We start from the raw sequence: 13,129 nt of genomic DNA, 5'->3' as shown, positions 1-13,129 counted from the left end.
GCTGAAAGTGTCTTCTTTGGACGCTTGTATAAAATTGTAGCATTATTATTCTGTATTATTGCTCTGTTGTATTTACATTTGCATCTGAGAATTTAGTTTTAATGCGAACTATGTACTTTATAACTTAATAATTATTTATTATATATTTGGTTTTAAATGTTTATGTTCATGGCTTCTTATTTAAGACTTGATCATATTAAATACTTCCCAGTCAGTATAACTGTCTTTGTGATTCCCTGGAAACCCTGAATTCAATAGCCTTAGCAGAAAATAAAAGATGATCCTCAGTTTCTGGGAGCATATTGTTTTTATATGTATATTACAAAGACAATCTCTCTTTATATACTTCACTGAAATGGAACCTTCCACTCCTGTCTCTACCTTAAAGATACCGCTTCCTTTTGCAACTCTCCCAAATGTATGGCAAGTCCTGGAAGACTTGAAGATATCCTTCCCAAAGCCCATTATGTGAACACTCTTATTTAAAACTCCTTCCTGCTTTGACATTTATTCCACTTAGCTTTTCTCTCCCCTTACTTGTTATTGATGATTGTCTGCTCCTGGTCACTCTTTCATCTTTCCTGGGGAGTTAGGCATGTTCTTTCCCTTGAATTCAACTTCTGTCACCATCTTGGGTAACTTCAGTGCCCATGGGGAAGATTCCACCAACACTGAAACTTCCTAGAACCTTGACTACCTCAGTTCCAAACACCTGCATCTTTTATCCCATTATCATCCCATTCCCATGCCACGTGCCAGACTTTATCACCTGCAACTATTCTCTGTATGAAATCCTCACATATATAAAGCCATCACCTTCTAGTCTCTTAGTTCTCAAACTTCCCTACTTCTACCACATCTATCTCAAGACCCCATCACAACAGCCAGGCCTTTGCCTCTCCCCATTCTCTCAGTTTATTAATTCTCCTTTGTCCCCCCACAGAGCCTAGGCCTCTGATCAGTTCCTTGAACTTCAGACCCAGCAATCTTCTCAAGTAGCTGCCTACAAACTCCCAGCCTAGCTGTTCTAATCTTGGTCCCCTATTCCAGCTTCATACACATGATCTGGCCCCTCATCTTTGGGGACACTTTTGAACTTCCCTATCTGGCTCACTAGAGTTACTTTCTCACTCATGCCTAGCTCTGAACACTCATCTGCTTTTAGTATCTGCATCCACCTATTCTAGTGCACAGGTTAATCCAGGAATAGCCTCAACTCATGTGGAGGGGAGAGATTTGGAATTCACAGTTAAGCTAATTGAAAGAGTAGTCTCTACAAGTGTCTTTACTCCCTTAACTTCTATTCATTCATCAAACCACTATAATCTGATTTCTTTTTTTAAAGAATTTATTTATTTATTTATTTATTTATTTATTTATCAGACAGAGAGAGAGAGTATAAGCAGGGAGAATGACAGGCAGAGGGAGAAGCAGGCTCCCTGCTGAGCAAGGAGTCTGATGTGGGACTTGATCCCAGGACCTGGGGATCACAGCCTGAGCTGAAAGCAGATGCTTAACCAACCGAGCCACCCAGGCGTCCCTATAATCTGATTTCTAACATCCTATACCCTATCACTATATCAAAATTGCCCTTTGTCAGGTCAATGATAACCTTCAAATTATCCAACTCACAAATGTGTCTAAATCCTTCTCTTACATGATTTTATCATGGCTTTTGCTACCTTTAATCCTTCTCTCTTTTCCTTCTTTGACTCTGGAGGGCCCTCCTTCTCTTGGTTCTTGTCTTACCTTTCTTACCACACATTCTCAATGTCAGTTGTTGGTTTGCTTTCCTGTATCCTCCCCTTAGAAGGTGATATTACTAAGGATTCTGTCTGGCCACCTTTTCACTTTAAACCTCTTCCCTCAATAGTCCAATGGGTTCTTGGTGTTTTAATACCCCCCCCCCCGAATGTTTTTGACCCACAAATCTATAGGCAAAGGCCAGAACTCCCTGCTGATTCCCAGGCCCATATATCTAACTTCTCCCTAAAGATTTCCATCTTTATCCTCCATCTCAACATGCCAAAATTGATCTCATCACTCCCACTTCCATTACCTCCTCTATCTTTCAGTGTTCCCTAATCTTTTTTTTTTTAAGATTTTATTTATTTGACAGAGAGAGACAGCGAGAGAGGTAACACAAGCAGGGGGAGTGGGAGTGGGAGAAGCAGGATTCCTGCCGAGCAGGGAGCCCGATGCGGGGCTCGATCCCAAGACCCTGGGATTATGACCTCAGCCGAAGGCAGACACTTAACAGCTGAGTCACCCAGGCACCCCACAGTGTTCCCTAATCTTAATGAGAATGTATCTCCAGCCTCCTAGACTCTGCCTTCTCTCTCATTCACTATAACCAACTGGTCATTGGGCCCTGCTATTTCTATTTCTTAAGTACATCCTTTCGTTTCTACTCCCTCTGCCATCATCTTAATTCAGACTCTCAATAATGGTTATATCTTTTGATTGGGTTTCTGGCTTCTTGTCTTCTCTTCTTTCCAATCTATCTCTGCATGGTCACCAGAATATCTTATAAAATGTAACTCTAATCAATCACAGTTTCTCCTTATTTAAAGCCCTTTACTGGTTCTTCTTTGGACTAAAGCCCAGGTCTAAAGCTAGGCATGTAAGACCATTTATCATCTGCTCCACTCTGGTCCCAGCCTCTTTTCACCTTGAACGTCAAAATTCCAGCCAGTCCAATCTGCTTCTAATTCCCTGGACACACCATGCTGTTTCATTCTTCTGTGTTTTTGCACTTTCAGTGTCCTCTTCGTGGAATATTACTCCTCAACACCCAGAAAAATCTTCATGCATCTGTCAATATTCAACTTAGTCATCACTTCCTCCAGAAGGATTTCCATCACCATCTTACTCTATCTCTGTGACACTGTTAATCTCTTCCCACTTTTAGAACTTGATCATATTTTGGTTATTAGTTTTAATGTGGTATACACACATTTATTGAATGATACATCTGTTTCCCTTTCCAGAACATAAACCTCTTTGGTAGAAGGAACTGCATCTTGCTAGCACAGTGCCTTACATATAGTAGATAACATATAGTGGAAAACAAATGTTTACAAAATTGAATTGAACCAAATACAAAACACACAAGTATGCATTGAAATTTTCCTTGACATCTCTCTTTCTCTTACCCACTGAATCCAATTATCAGGAAAGCCAGTGAACTCTGTTTTCAAAATTATCTCTAGAAGCCAATCACCTGTCACTATCTCCAGCTTCCACTTTGTTCGATACCACCACAATCTCTCACTTAGATGATTTTAATACTTCCCTAAATAGTTTTCCTGATTTTATTCTTGCCCCTCACCAAAATCTCCTTGCAACAAGCAACTTGGATGATCTTTCAAAACACCAGAGATGTCACCCTTAGCTCAAAACCTTCCAGTGGCTCCCACCTCATTCAGGATAAAGCTTGAGTCCCACAACAAGAGCTACATGGTCATGTCCCCCCAAGCCTTCACCTCTCTAACCTCATTTTCACTCTTTTTATTCAACTCAAGCCACACTGACACTCTTTCCTGTCTCCAACACTCCAAGAACACTGTCGCCTATGGCAGTTGCATTTTTTTTGTTTCCTGTTTGGAATGCTCTCCTGCCAAATGTCCACATGGTCCATTCCCTCCCCTCCTTCATGTCCTTCCTCAACCAGGTCTTCTCTGACTACTACCAGGTCTTCTCTGACTACCATTCTCTTTCAAATTGCAACTCTCTTAAATACCACTACTTAATTTTTCTCCATAGCATTTACCACCCTCAAAATATATATTTTAACAATTTATGTGTTTATTGTCTCCGTCTCCTACCAGAATGTTAGCTCAATATGGGGAGAGATTTTTATTTGTTTTGTTCACTGTTATATAATTGGCATCCAAAACAATCCCTTGAACATAGAATAAAATCATGAAAAATTTGTAGAAAGAATTGGTGGGTTCTACAATAGCTAGCACTGGATGGAGTTCTCCCACAGGGTTTTAATTCCCAACACATAGTTTGTCTTTTTTTATGACGCAAGTTGTGTACTATTGAATTTTTTCTTTTATAGCTTCTCCCTGATCTCTGGGTACTTTGTGTCTTCTGAAAATTTATCCCCATCCTCTTATCGAATGTGACCACACCTCTTCTATATTTTCCAAATGATATCCCTTCTCCCCTTATAAAAATAGAAAATTCAAATCATCCATACAACCATTTGTGAGTCTCTAAAAATGTCTTTTTTCTACCTTCATTCATAGTAAAATATTATTTTCAAGAAACTTCCTTGTATGTTACAAATTATTTTATTTTTTCAATTTCATTTTTATCTTTTTTTAGCTTTCCTTTATTCATTCACTATGAATGAGATGATAAAATGCTCTGGAGAAAGAAAAGCAGAGAAAGGGAATGGGTGGAGGGCATGTGTGGGTCACATGAGGAGAAAAATTTTTTTTCAAGATTTATTTATTTTTTGAAAGAGAGAGAAAAAAAGGGGGTAAGGGGCAGAGGGAGAGAATCTTCAAGCAGACTCCCTGCTGTGTGTGGAGCTCGAGCAGAGTTTGATCTCAGGACCAATGAGATCATGACCTGAGCCAAAACCAAGAGCAGGATACCCAACCGATTGAGCTACCCAGGAGCCCCTGAGGAGAATAGTTTTAAGTAGAATGAAAACCTATATCCAGTGGAATCTTTTGTTATTTCCAGTGAGTTTCAGTGAGGAATACTAAAGGTGAGCAGCAGTCACATGAAAGAGAATTCTTTGAGGTACAGTGTTGAAACAGGCTTAGTTCAAATGAATCACCTAACAAATGTCAACAAATTAGCAAGTGGTTTTTGGTCCTGGCATGCATCATAGTCATCTTCCGAGCTTATACAAAAAAAAAAAAAAAAAAAATACTACTGGGTATTTAATCAAAATAAAATTAGAATGTCTGAGGGCCTGGTCATTAATATTTTTTAAAACTCTCCAAGTGATTCTAGTGTGTAGTCAGGGCTGAGAACCACAGAATGAATCAAAGTAATGCTGACACATTATGGTTAGGAGAGAGAGATGATATATTCTACAAAATTATAAGTATATTAGTGTACTTTTTCTAGATCATTATCTTTTTGCAACAATTTAATTCTCTCTGAGGCCCTAACAGCAAAGACAACACCCAAAAGATGAGCTTACTCTTTATAATAGAAAGACAATTTTGGAGATATTTTAAATAGGATTAATTATTTGTTTAAAAGATGAATAATACATTGTGGAATAATCGTACAATAGGATTCAACATAGCAATAAGAAAATGAATGTAGCTATATGGCTGAATCTCAGAAACATAAATAAAATAAGATAAAAACAGAAAGGGAGGGAAACCATAAGAGACTCTTAACTATAGGAAACAAACAGAGTTGCTGGAGAAGAAGGGGTTTGGGGGATGGGGTAACTGAGTGATGGGCATTAAGGAGGGCACTTGATGTAAGGCGCGCTGGGTGTTACGTGCAACTGATGAATCACTAAATTCTATGCCTGAAACTAATAATACACCATGTGTTAACTACATTGAATTAAAATTAAAATTTGTAAAAAGAAACACAAATGTTTAACAAAAGATGTTAGACACAAAATACATATTTTATGATTCCATTTACATAAAGTTTCAATACAGGCAAAACTGATAGATAGTATTAGAAGGTCATTGGTGGTAATCCTTGGGGAGGAGAGTAAGATAGTAATTGAGAGAGAATATAAAGGGGTATTTCTGCGGTGCTAGCAATGCTGTATTTCTTGGCCCAGGAGGAGTTATTTATTGAGCTGTACACTTATGATTTATACCATTTTCTCTATGTATAATTCAATAAAATTAAAATTCAATTATTGAAAATAAATGATAGAAAAGGTGTTTTAGAAAAATTCTCTTTCAGATGAACAATACATGGCACTTACAGAAATACAAAACTTGGAGAAGGCTATGGAGAAAGAAACAGTTGGCTAAGTGATAACAGGGAGGGAGGAAGGAAGAAAAGAACGAAGGAAGGAAGGAAGGAAGGAAGGAAGGAAGGAAGGAAGGAAGGAAGGAAGGGAGGGAGGGAAGGAGGAAGGGAGGGAGGGAGGGAGGAAGGGAAAAACTCAGCAATTGCCAAAGGAAGATTGTAGGTTGTGGTACCTTAGTCAAAAATAACATTTTAAAAATTGTACTTTTAAAATGGCTCTGATTATGTTACAGTCTTCCTATTAGGCTGAGAGATGGTTGATTTGGAGAAGAAAAGTTTGTGTTGCTGTGTGCTTTCCCTCTGTAATCTTAATTCAAGCAATTTTCCAACTATAACTTACAAAGGAGAGAGAGAAAGGGAAGAGAGAAGAGGAGAGGAGAGAAAAGAGAAAAGAAGAGAAAAGAGAAGAGAAGAAAATGAAGTGAAACAACAGTAAATATCCTTAGTCAGTGGTCTGGTTTTCCCAGAAGCAGAGCCTGAATCAAGGATTCTGGTGCAAATGGCTTACTAAGGAAATGCTCCCAGAGAAACCAGGAAGGGAGTGTGGATGGCAGGATTAGGAAGGGGGATATCCAGGCCTGGGGATAAATTCAAGTGACTTCTCAGATTCTATCTGATCCTGCAAGGTACACGGGAGCCTAGATTACATCCAGAGTTGTTAGTTCTGCCTGGATACAAAGGAACTAGGCTCTTGTATTCCCACAACTACTCTTTTTGTCTGTGGAACTTCATTCAGTACAGAATTGAGGCTGCTCCAGAGCCCAGGGGCCATCCTCTGAGTGTCCCAAGTACAAGGTGCAATCAAAGCACATAGATGGGATGGGTACATAGAGCTGATGGAAAGAATTCAAGGGCATCTGGGCAGGCATCAATTCTGTCTACTACAGTAAGAATGATTTTTTTTCTTTTAAAAGTTTATTTTCTCAGATAAGAAGGCTCAGGGCAAAGATTAATTTTATTAACATAACAGTTAATTTTAGGAAAGTTAGGATACATTTGTTCATATGTAATTATATAGAATTATGTATATATTTATTATGTATATATTTTATATAGGTTATTTCCTTTTGAGAGCCACAATTTCATTTTCAGAAGCCCACTTAACCTAAAGGAACCCAGTTTTGGAGAGAAATGTATTTTAGCACAAAGAGTGAGTGCTCAAGGGCAAGAATATGACACCACTGATGTGCATCCCAAGTCCTGAATACCAGCAGGAACTGCTTCCCTCATTACCACCCCCACCCAAGGGCAGCCCTCATTCTCATGCTGCAAACAGAAGAGATTTTCCCTGATAAGATGTTCTTAGTCTTAGAATATAGGGCAGTTGATGGAGTCCAAGCTTCTAGTAAGCCTTCCCACTCCTCTCTTTTTTTTTTTTTTTTTTTTTACTTGGAACCAACCATTTCTTGGAGGATCCCTTGGGAGCAATGCCGTTGTAAATGGAATTAAAACATTTATATATATTGATAGATAAATCAATCTTGAAAAGAGAAAAGTTTGGAGCTGGTCACTCTGAAGAGGGTGCAGAAGGGAAGGGTGTGGCCAGGATGGAAACAGAATTATCCACAAAATGGTGGGTGGGTAAGTGTTCGATATTGTCTTGGCTGAATTTTTCCAGTATGCTAAGTCACTGATGAGGAGAGAACGAAATAGCATTAGAATTTGAAGTACAAGTGTCATGCTACAGCGTTTGTTCTAAAGCTATCACTGTGGGATCAAATCCTGTTGAATGACTTGTAACCATGAGCATATTCATGGTGGGTCACAGGGAGAATTTACCTTTTGCCTATATTATTAGCAGTTTCTCTTATTTTCCCTACAGAAGCTTTTCACTGAGAATGGCCTTTTAAAAAGATACCTTTTAAAGGTGAGGACGTGCTGCCACCTATTGAAACAATACAAATACACACAGACACCCAAATTCTAAAATGTCAGGATCTTGTGAAAAGCAAATGGTATCAACTCTAAAAGATTTTCTCAGCTCTTTCAGTCCTGGACGTTATGAAAATTTTCAGTACTGAGATAATTTCTAAAAGGATCTTCAGGACCAGGAAAACCACTTCTCTTTGGACCTACAGAGCTCAGTGTGAACAAAAATGGGAATGTTTGAAACCTGCTCTGGTACCATTAGCTGATGTCCTGCTCACATAGGAGCATCTGAGATGAGACCTTGCAGGATGCTTAATAGGCAGAAAGCTTGGCCACTAGATTCCAGTAAAGTAATAGAAACCTAGCTGGGGTCGTTTTTAGGAGATCTTAGCCAAGACATTGTTAATCCTTTGCTTAGGATGAAGCCAGAAATACACTGCAGATTTCTTCACCTGTGACATAGTTGTAAAAAACAAGCATCTGCAACATCATAGAGTACTCACAAAGATAAAAGGAAATGAGGCATGGAAAAGTGCCTTGTAAAGTGTTTCCACATTTGATAATGTAGGCGTTTGTTTAAAACTTATTTTGCTACTAGTGACGATTAGCTTGTGCTGAAATCCCATTCACCTCATCCTGCTTAGGGAATTTCTCTCATTACAAATAGCTCAGGAAGGAACCTCTTTTCCACAACCTTGGCCTCACTGAACTGTATACCAATATGCAGTTTCCTGGGGCACCTGGGTGGGCTCAGATCATGATCTCTGGGTCCTGGGATGGAGCATCAGGCTTCCTGTTCGGCAGGGAGTCTGCTTCTTTCTCTCTCTCTCTCCCTCTGTCCCTCCCCACTGCTCATTTTCTCTGTCTCTCTCAAATAAACAAAATCTTTGAAAAAAAATAAATATGCAGTTTCTTAATAAATTTAAAAAGCGCTCCCAGTGGTTGCCACAGAAGAAAGATTTGAGGTTACAGCACTTTATTTAAACACATCAATTAAATCACTTTTTTTCAGCTGCTTCTATTCATGTCCCCTCCCTCCAAAAGTTTATTTTCCGCATAACACAACTCTCCTCAATATAGTCTCAGTGTTTTAACCAATTCTGTATCATTTTGTTTCCCTTATTTCCTATTTCTGCCCTCCTCATCAGATCTAGACTAACAATGGCTCAGATATTCTGGCCTCTATTTCTTCTACTTTTAATGACAAAACTTCTTTTTTCCCTATTGAGGAGCAACACACAAACCAATAAAGAACTCAAACCCTTTGTTTTTGTCTCTCTGGCATCTATTCTGCCTCCTCTGGTATTAGAACCCCTCTTTTTCTTCGGGAATCCCTCCTTGACCAATTCTCAGTCCGTGTCTTTTGGGGCTAGTCTCACCTCATCCCCAGCTCCAGGGGTGGGAACATAACATAAGCCAGAGCATGGAGAAGCCTTCCTGTGACTTTTGTTGTAATTATTTAGAAAGAAATGTTCTCCTCCTACAGGGGTTGCTAAGCTGATGGGATTTAGGTTGGAGCTGCCAGTGGTTACCTTTGCCACTCTTTGAGGAGTGCTTTCTGAGCACAGAGAAGCAAAATGAGAGAGAGACAGATTGTGCCTGAAGATTCACCACTAGACCTAATTATGTGAGCCAATAAATCTTTTATATTTAATCTAGTTTCAGTTGTATTTCTGTCACTATGGCTGGAAGAGCTTTAAAATTCATAGACTTCTCAATTCCAGCACTTTAAATTACCTTATTCTCCATTTTTTCCCCCCTGATCTGGAATCCACTGCAGCTCCACAGTGCTAGTGGGGAAATCTATTTAGGCTGGACTGAATATTATTTATTTCTATTCCCTTCTGCAAGAGTGAAGAGGGCCATGACCCAGACTTAACTAAAAGAAACTCACCTTAAGAGGAGTTAAGATGGCGGAGGAGTAGGGGACCCCTTTTTCAGCCGGTCCCCTGAGTCGAGCTGGATAGGTACCAGACCAGCCTAAATAACCACGGAATCAGCCTGAGACGCAGGATGATGCATCTGGATCTCTACAAATGAACATCTCCAGCGCTGAGTATTGAGGTACGAAGAGGGGAGCTGTAAACCGTGCATGGATATCGGAAGATAAACGGAAGGGGGAGGGAGCCGCCGCGTTTGGGCGCCGGGAGGCGGCAGCCACCTGCACGGGGGAGCGGGCGGACTCACAGAGGGCACCCGCGAGAGAGCGGACTGAGACCGGTGAGCCGTGAACGCACGCGCCACCAGGCATCTCCCGGAACACCGGAATCCCGGTGTGCTCACGGGATCCAGACTGAGAGGGGAGCGCGCGCGGGGCGGCTGGCGGCTGGCGGGCCACCTGCATGGGGGAGCGGGCGGACTCGCGGTCGGCACCCGCGAAACAGCAGACTGAGACCCTGAACCGGGTGTGCGCGCCACCAGGCTTCTCATGGAACTCCGGAATCGAGGTGAGCTCACCGGGCATAGACTGAGACCGGCTCACCCCCGTGCGCGGCGGCCGGTGGCTGGCGGCATTAGAAACACAAAGGACAGAGACGCGCCGGCCCTGGAAGTGAGGGCAGGGACGCCGGGTGTGGGGCGCACATCCCGGGACGCTGCAGGGTTGAGCAGCACCAATAGTAATAGAGTTAAAGTGGCCAGAACATCAGTGGAGAACGGGCCGCAATCCCTCTGTTCTGAGACAATGCAGCCTCTGCTGCTCTGACCCTCAGAAGAGGCATAGCCGGCCGCCAGGGAAAGCCGCCAGAGAACAAAAGCCTGGAAATACCGGCTCAGGGAGTGCCCATCCCCATCCTCCCTCGCAGGGGACACGGAGACTCTACCCAAACAGGGTTGCCTGAGTATCGGCGCGGCAGGCCCCTCCCCCAGAACACAGAAGGCAGGCTGAAAAATCAAGAAGCCCACAACCCAGGCGCCTGGGTGGCGCAGTCATTGAGCTCCTGTCTCCGGCTTAGGGCGTGATCCCAGCGTTCCGGAAAGGAGTCCCTCATCGGGCTCCTCCGCTGGGAGCCTGCTTCTTCCTCTCTCACTCCCCTGCTTCTGTTTCGTTCTTGCTGACTGTATGTCTCCCTCTCTCAGATAAGTAAATAAATAAAATCTTTAAAGAAGAAGCCCACATCTCTAAGATCCCTATAAAACAAGGGGCACGGCCTGGGACCGAGTCAATAATTTTGGGCTCTGGAAACCCCGCAACCTCTCTTCATCAGAATGACAAGAAGGAGAAGCCCCCCCCCCAGCAAAGAAAAGACAGTGAGTCAGTGGCCTCTGCCACAGAAGTAACGGATATGGATGTAACCAAATTATCAGAAATGGAATTCAGAGTAACAATGGTCAAGATAATTAGTAGACTTGAAAAAAGTATTCAGGAAAATATTACTGAGAATATAGAATCCCTAAGGGCGGAAATGAGAGCGAATTTGACAGAAATTAAAAATTCTATGAGCCAAATGCAGGCAAAACTAGAGGCTCTGACGGTCAGGGTCACGGAAGTGGAGGAAAGGGTTAGTGAATTGGAGGATGGGTTAATAGAGGAAAAAATAAAAATAGAAGATGGTCTTAAAAAAATCCACGCCCACGAATGTTGGCTACGGGAGATTACCGACTCAACGAAACGATCCAATGTTAGAATCATCGGCATCCCCGAGGGGGTGGAGAAAAACAGAGGCCTAGAAGAGATATTTGAACAAATTGTAGCTGAAAACTTCCCTAATCTAGCAAGGGAAACAAAAATTCGTGTCCAAGAGGCAGAGAGGACCCCTCCCAAGCTCAACCATGACAGACCTACACCACGTCACATCATAGTGCAATTTGCAAATATGAGATCCAAGGATACAGTATTGAAAGCGGCCAGGGCAAAGAAATTTCTCACGTACCAAGGCAAAGGCATCAGAATTACGTCAGACCTGTCTACACAGACCTGGAATGAGAGAAAGGGTTGGGGGAGCATTTTTAAAGCTCTTTCAGAGAAAAACATGCAGCCAAGGATCCTTTATCCAGCAAGGCTGTCATTCAGAATTGATGGAGAAATAAAGACATTTCAGAATCGACAGTCACTAGCCAATTTCGTAACCACGAAACCAGCCCTACAGGAGGTATTACGGGGGGTTCTATAAAAGTAAAAAGGCCCCAAGAGTGATACAAAACAGAAAGTCACAGCCAATACAAACAAAGACTTTACTGACAACATGGCAGAATTAAAAGCATATCTCTCAGTACTCAGCCTGAACATTAATGGTTTAAATTCTTGCTTTAAACGCCACAGGGTTGCAGATTGGATAAAAAGAAATGACCCATCCATTTGCTGTCTACAAGAGACTCATTTCGAACCCAAAGATGCATTCAGACTGAGAGTAAGGGGATGGAGTACCATCTTTCACGCAAATGGACCTCAAAAGAAAGCTGGGGTAGCAATTCTCATATCAGATAAATTGGATTTTAAACTACAGACTATAGTTAGAGATGCAGAAGGGCACTATATTATTCTTAAAGGAAGTATTCAACAAGTGGATATGACAATTATAAATATATATGCCCCCAACAGGGGAGCAGCAAGATACACAAGCCAACTCTTAACCAGAATAAAGAGACATATAGATAAAAATACATTAATAGTAGGGGACCTCAACACTCCATTCTCAGAAATAGACAGAACACCCTGGCAAAAACTAAGCAAAGAATCAAAGGCTTTGAATGCCATACTCGACGAGTTGGACCTCTTAGATATATATAGAACACTACACCCCAGAACCAAAGAATACTCATTCTATTCTAATGCCCATGGAACATTTTCAAGAATAGACCATGTTCTGGGACACAAAACAGGTCTCAGCCGATACCAAAGGATTGAAATTATCCCCTGCATATTCTCAGACCACAACGCTCTGAAATTGGAACTCAACCACAAGGAAAAATTTGGAAGAAACTCAAACACTTGGAGACTAAGAACCATCCTGCTCAGGAATGACTCGATAAACCAGGAAATCAAAAATCAAATTAAACAATTTATGGAGACCAATGAGAATGAAAATACAACAGTCCAAAACCTATGGGATACTGCAAAGGCAGTCCTAAGGGGGAAATACATAGCCATCCAAGCCTCACTCAAAAGAATAGAAAAATCTAAAATGCAGTTTTTATATTCTCACCTCAAGAAGCTGGAACAGCAACAGAGGGACAGGCCTAATCCACGCACAAGGAAGCAGTTGACCAAAATTAAAGCTGAAATCAATCAAGCAGAAACCAGAAGTACAGTAGAGCAGATCAACAGGACTAGAAGCTGGTTCTT

This window comes from Ursus arctos, unplaced genomic scaffold, assembly GCF_023065955.2.
Source record: "Ursus arctos isolate Adak ecotype North America unplaced genomic scaffold, UrsArc2.0 scaffold_11, whole genome shotgun sequence".
In the NCBI taxonomy this organism is placed as follows: Eukaryota; Metazoa; Chordata; class Mammalia; order Carnivora; family Ursidae; genus Ursus; species Ursus arctos.
The sequence above is the reverse complement of the archived record's forward strand: the minus strand, read 5'-3'. Positions refer to the sequence as shown.